Here is a 6,832-nt window from a genome sequence, read left to right on the forward strand (position 1 = left end):
TGGAATACTTTGGTTTCTCCATCTATGGTAATTGAGAGTTTGGCTGGGTATAGTAGCCTGGGCTGGAATTTGTGTTCTCTTAGTGTCTGTATAACATCTGTCCAGGCTCTTCTGGCTTTCATAGTCTCTGGTGAAAAATCCGGTGTAATTCTGATAGGCTTGCCTTTATATGTTACTTGACCTTTTCCCCTTACTGCTTTTAGTATTCTATCTTTATTAGTGCATTTGTTGTTCTGATTATTATGTGTCGGGAGGAATTTCTTTTCTGGTCCAGTCTATTTGGAGTTCTGTAGGCTTCTTGTATGTTCATGGGCATCTCTTTCTTTAGATTTGGGAAGTTTTCTTCAATTATTTTGTTGAAGATGTTTGCTGGTCCTTTGAGTTGAAAATCTTCATTCTCATTCACTCCTATTATCTGTAGATTTGGTCTTCTCATTGTGTCCTGGATTTCCTGGATATTTTGAGTTAGGATCTTTTTGCATTTTCCATTTTCTTTGATTGTTGTGCAGATGTTCTCTATGGAATCTTCTGCACCTGAGATTCTCTCTTCCATCTCTTGTATTCTGTCGCTGATGCTCGAATCTATGGTTCCAGATTTCTTTCCTAGGGTTTCTATCTCCAGTGTTGCCTCACTTTGAGTTTTCTTTATTGTGTCTACTTCACTTTTTAAGGTCTAGTATGGTTTTGTTCATTTCCATCACCTGTTTGTATGTTTTTTCCTCTTTTTCTGTAAGGACTTCTGCCTGTTTGATTGTGTTTTCCTGTTTTTCTTTAAGGACTTGTATCTCTTTAGCAGTGTTCTCCTGTATTTCTTTAAGTGAGTTATTAAAGTCCTTCTTGATGTCCTCTACCATCATCATGAGATATGCTTTTAAATCTGAGTCTAGGTTTTCGGGTGTGTTGGGGTGCCCTGGACTGGGGGAAGTGGGAGTGCTGGGTTCTGATGATGGTGAGTGGTCTTGGTACCTGTTAGTAAGATTCCTACATTTACCTTTCGCCATCTGGTAATCTCTGGAGTTAGTTGTTATAGTTGACTCTGTTTAGAGATTGTTCTTCTGGTGATTCTGTTACCGTCTATCAGCAGACCTGGGAGACAGATTCTCTCCTCTGAGTTTCAGTGCTCAGAGCACTCTCTGCTGGCAAGCTCTCTTACAGGGAAGGTGGGCAGATATCTTGTGTTTGGACCTCCTCCTGGCCAAAGAAGAAGGCCCAAAACAGGACCTTTCTCAGAAGCTGTGTTGCTTTGGCAGGTCCCAGAAGCTGTCAGCTTCTGTGGTGCAGACTCTCACCCAATCTGTGGTGCACCCTCTTATCTGTTCAGACTAATTTCCTCACATTTTCTTGATTAATGATTAATGTAGGAGGATCTAGCCCACTGGTCGTAGTTCTGGGCTGTATGAGAAGCCATGCTGAGCAAGGATTGGGAAGCAAACCAGTAAGCAGGGTTCTGTCATGACCTCTGCTTCAGTTCCTGACTCCTGGTTCCTGCCCTGACTTCTCTCAGAGACAGAGTGTAAGCTGGGAGTTGTAAGCTGAAGTAACTCCTTTCTTCCCCAAGTTGTTTTTGGTTATGGTGTTTTTCACATCAACTGAAGGCAAACCAGAACACTTATCACAGAGCACTCCTTCCATCTCTCTCCTCCCCTTTCTCTTTACCATTCTCTTTCTTCCTCTACCTCTTCACTTCTTTATCCTTATTTGCCTTATCTCCCCTTCTCTCTTTCTTTGTCTTTCTTCCTTTCTATTTCTCTCTTTGCTTCCTGTCCCTCTTCTTTGAGGCTTGCGGTGAAAACAGTTAAGACTTGAAATGCAGTTTTGTGAACCAGTGTGAATATGTCCTGGGCTCATGAACTGACCTATAGAAACCGTGAGATAATATATATATCTTGATTCAAGTGGTGAAGTCTTCAGGACTACAGTTCCAGAGCAGTGGGTGCATGGCTGGAGGACCTTTCTAGGTGGAAATGATGCCCATGCCCACTATGGAAAATGGACAGTGGTTGGCCAAGGACACTGGGGAAGGACAGGCTGTATCAGAGGGAATGCCTTTCTGTATCTGGCATTAAAGCAGGAATACAGCCTGGGTGTAGATTTTTGAGGAAGGAAAATAATGGTTGACAATGGTGTTCATTAGGTCAAATGCCATGACATTGTTGACATTCAACCTACTTTAATCTATTCTATGCAGACTAGTGCTAGTGAACCTTAAAATTTCAAGAGAAAGAACATTGACAGAACTTTGACTCATCTAAAGAAACTTTTAACTTACAAAAGAGATTAGTATGGCCTGTCTTCATAAAATCTTCATTTCCTTGAGTTAAGTGAAAATATAGACTTTCTCCAGGCATATGTGAGCTCTATAGGCTTACAGTTTGCATGGTCATTGTGAAGAAGTATTGCTGGATTACAGAACACTATGACACCTTCAGTTAATTTCATACTGGAAATATATCCTCCACATTTGGCAAAGAAGAATGCAGCAGCCTAGAGAAATTCACATCTAGAGAGCCAGGTGAGGATTCTGTCAGCTTCCACTGCCCTTCCTCAAAATATCCCTGCATGTTCACCTTGTCTCCAGGCCAAGTCATCTTCCTTCTGCAATATGGCCATGCCCTCTTTTCTGTGGGACCCAGGTCTACCTGTAATTCACCACCTATCAGTCACTTCTCATCCTTGACCTTTTGCTTCATTCTTTTGCTTCCTACAAAGATAACTATACATTTATAATTCTACCATTTCATTCTCTTTTGCACATACCCTTTCCAGGCTCTGCTTTTAAGTTTTTCCCACCACTTGGTCTGCTCAATAGAACTTGGGTGAGTTGAGATTTCCCTGAGTCTATTTCCTGTGTCATCACTTCTTATCCCTTCTCAGTGCACTGCAGTTGGATAGCCTGAAGCCTTGTCTTCCTAGACCTTTGTGATTCACTGATAGTGTCTGGCCACTCAGTGACATCGAAGCTGACCATTTCTGTTTCCCTCTGCATATTTCTTTGATTGGCTTCCCATCAGCCTCCTCCTCCTTCCTTCTTCCTTCTTCCTTCTTCCTTCTTCTTTCTTCTTCTTTCTTCTTTCTTTCTTTCTTTCTTTCTTTCTTCCTTCCTTCCTTCCTTCCTTCCTTTCTTCCTTTCTTTCTTCTTCTTCTTCTTCCTCTTCTTCTTCTTCTTCTTCTTCTTCTTCTTCTTCTTCTTCTTCTTCTTCTTCTTCTTCTTCTTCTTCTTCTTCCTCTTGTTGCTCTTCCACCTCCTCCATCTCCTCCTCCTCCTTTTTCCCCTCCTCCTTCTCTTTCTCTCCCCACTCTCTGCCCCCTCTTGCTCTCTCTCCCCCCTCTCTTTCTCTCTCTCTGTTATCTATCTAGGCTTCCTTCAATTTACTCAGTTTCTCAATTTCTGCTCCCCAGAATCCATCCTTCCCAGCACATTTGTTGTGTGGATCGTTCCTTTTCTTGGACACAGCTTCCTCATGCCCATCAAATCCAGGTCTCCAGATCTTTATGGGCTGGCCACCTTTGTCTCATCGCTTGGTGTATTTCACAGATGTGAAACTTGTTTCTACAAATATATTCCCATTAGCATTAGAGTGCTCAGACCTACATTTTCCATTCCTCCCTTCCCTGGACCCCTTTTTTCTCTTCCCATGTAGCTGATGCCTGTTTATTCTATCTGACTCAGCTGAGGTGTTAGAACCTCACAGATGCCACCATAAGCTTCTTGGGCTGGGGTGGGAGCTGTTGGATAACATTTGTCTTCCCACTTGTGTTTCTACCCTGGCAATATGTCTATCTGTAACTTATGTTTCTGCAGAATCTTGGCCAAACAACCCAGTATAAAAGTTAAACTACCCCAGGTTGGTATGTGGGCTCACGACTCTCTGGAGAATTGTTAATTAATTCAGACAGGATGGGCAGTGGATGCTGATGGAAGGACAGGAGGTGGCTCATGTGGCACTTATGAGATGGTTGAGGTCATAGAATAACCAAGAAAAAGGGCACAATCATGCCAGGGGCAGAGAATTGAAAGGAAGCTTGGCATGCTGGATTAAATGGTATATCCCTGATGTCTGATGTTGTTTTGGAAAACAGGACCTACAAAGGAGGAGAGGAAGGAGTCAATTTTAAGATTCTGATGATTTTGTAAGGAGCAGATGGAGAGGGTCAGAAGGCACCTGGGGAGCCCAGGAGAGCTTTGTAGCAACTGAGGTGAGAGATGATGGTTCCCAGCAGCTTCTAATTAAAAGTTTATTGATTTGAGCCAAGGTATTCATCAAAGGTGTGATACATAACAAGTGGCAAAGATGGAGCTTGAAGTCACACTTAAATGTAGCTGTCCATCAATGCTGCTTATGGGCATTTGTAACTAAGACACATGGGCATCTCAGTGGAATTAATCAGCATGTGGATTCCCCTCAACTGAGGGTAGAGTGAAGTCACCAGGCATACTCGTGCTGTCTGCCTTCCCATATTCGGAATTCGCTTTTGCACTGGTTTCGAGTGACCACACTGACTGTGGGCTTTTGCTGACTTTAAGTGACAGAAGAGAACAGATGTCTCTGCTTTGCTTTTCTCAGTTTGCCTTGATCAGAAGCAATCAAGGCAATGGGGCTGCTGCTGGGCTCTGTGGGGAAATCAAGCTTCCGCTGGCCTTCGTGCTGCCTGAGCCCAGAAGCTGCTGCAATCCTGAAGGCGGTCTGCATCCCAGCTGGCCCAGATGCAACTTCCTAAGGCAGGCAATAAAGGCCGACACAGCAGGACAATTTACAAGTAAATTTGTCTGTTTCTGGAAGCACAGGAAAAGAGAGCGTGAACATATTTATATGAGAAATTATCTTTTTTCTGTGTTTTTTTTTTCTCTTTCAAGGTCTTATCTTAAAGGGGTGGGGCAGAGGAGGAATTGGAGGTGCATGAAGGGGGAGTGGAGTTGATTAAAACAATATATGTGTGTGTATATATATATATATATATATATATATATATATATATATATATATATATATAAAATTCTCAAACAATTAAAACAAGGGGAGGTGATTTGATTTTTTTGTGTGGCTACTGGGTGTTTCATTTCTGGCTTCCATACCCTGGTAGGAGATGACTGTACTGTTTGGTAATCTGGTGCAAGGGAGCTTGAGGGAGGTTCTTCTTTAGCATAATATTCATATATTTGTATATGTCCTCTACTCACTCCTCTGGTGTCTCCTTTTGCTCCCTCATTCCCTGGCTTCCTGTATGTACCGAGCAACCTACCAGTACCCCTGCCACTTATCCTCTATGTAGAGCAATTTCCCTGTACTTTTTGCAAGTCCCATCATAGTCCAAAACCCAAATTTTCTGAGGTCAATGTCACACATCACCTTTCATCACGGCGACTAGCTGTCTTCACAGAAATAAAGGCAGGTAGGTAAGATTTGTTCTGTGCCATGATTTCAGAGCGATTTCACACCATCGCCATCATTGTTTGGAAGGTAGAGTGGAACAGTTCCATACAGAGTGGGACTCTGACACAGTTACCTGTTCACATGCAATAGATTAGAAAGCAGAGAAAGTTAGGAAGGGAAGTGGGGTCCACTATATCTATCAAAATGAAGCCATTAGTGACCTTCAGTCAAATTCTGTATCCTACAGCCCTCAGAAAAGCACCACAACCAGGAGACTAAGAGTTCAAAATAAGAGCTTGTGGGAGATGTTTCAGATTCAAAACATAGCAACTACTTGGATGCAGTTCAGAGATGCTTGGGCACAAACAGACACTGGCAGCTGTTTCTAAAAGAGATCCAGGACTTGGCTGTTTTGGCTTTAGAGGGTGGAGTGACAGGATTTTCCATAACATACAGCACAGGGAAAATGGTCTCTTTGTTCAGCAACCACAGATGTATAGAGAATGGTAAGCAGGAAGTACTTCTGACCTTGACCTTGAAGGAAAGTTGTAAGACCAGTCTGGTCTGCAGCTGCCCTGGTTCTTGGGCATTAAAGCAGAGAGATGTCTCAGGTCTCTCATCTGCCATGTGGAAATAGCCATGGTGCTTACCTTCTAAATAGCACTGAGGATTAAAATGGATAGTGAATGTTAAGGGCTTAACTCTGTGTCAGGACTCTGTAAATCAACAACAGATGCCATCAGAGATTACTGTCACCCCAGGACACCCTATGGAGCTGTTGATCCCCATTGCCAGCACTGGAATTAACTGTGGAGAGTTTGTGGGGTGGTAGTCATTTGAATATTGGGAAGTGAATCCAAGAAGGGATGTTACTTTTGTCTTGGAGCCCAAGAGTCTGTGAAGTCAGAAGGGCTGGAAGTTCCCATGGCAACACAGCTATGATGAGAGACAAGAAAGGGAAGCTAAGTGGTGGGGGAAGAGGGGCAGCTTCTAGCAAGAGATGACCATGTGAAATGGAGCAAGAGTGACCAGCCTATATGGCTTGTAGGTGCAGAATTGGAACAGAGACCTGGGAATGTTCTGACAGCAGGGACTTCCTGGAACTATTTCAGTGGTTCTAGTGAACTCTGAGACACACTTCTGTGTTACAAATGGAAATCTGACCATGGTTTCTGACCACACAGGGCAGAGATCTGGGGCAGATGGGACTCAGAACAAGGACCCTGAAATAATCTTGCAAAAATCTTTTGTCTTTTGTTTGATATTTTTTTCCTTCTTAAGTTTGCAAAGTAAGGCTATAGGGCTTTGGGCTGTTGAACTGTGTGTTCTTGCTCTCTCGGCCTCTTCCTGCTAGATCTGCAATAGTCTTAAATGTCTTTAATTTCTTAATGAACCCAGGAGCTACTGCAATGCCCAACTTTAAGCTCCTTGGCCACCTCTTCTCCTTTCTTCTGAAGAAA

At 43.0% G+C, this 6,832-nt stretch overlaps 1 long non-coding RNA gene across 1 annotated transcript; it reads left to right on the forward strand.

Moving 5' to 3' along the window:
- Nucleotides 1-561: 561 nt before the first annotated feature.
- On the forward strand, nucleotides 562-4,747 carry 4930504C09Rik (RIKEN cDNA 4930504C09 gene). The gene is made up of 3 exons (NR_130983.1): nucleotides 562-671; nucleotides 2,189-2,512; nucleotides 4,081-4,747. It is a non-coding gene; the product is annotated as an RIKEN cDNA 4930504C09 gene (long non-coding RNA).
- Nucleotides 4,748-6,832: the final 2,085 nt, after the last annotated feature.

The sequence above is a fragment of the Mus musculus genome, chromosome 15 (assembly GCF_000001635.26).
Source record: "Mus musculus strain C57BL/6J chromosome 15, GRCm38.p6 C57BL/6J".
NCBI classification, from domain to species: Eukaryota; Metazoa; Chordata; class Mammalia; order Rodentia; family Muridae; genus Mus; species Mus musculus.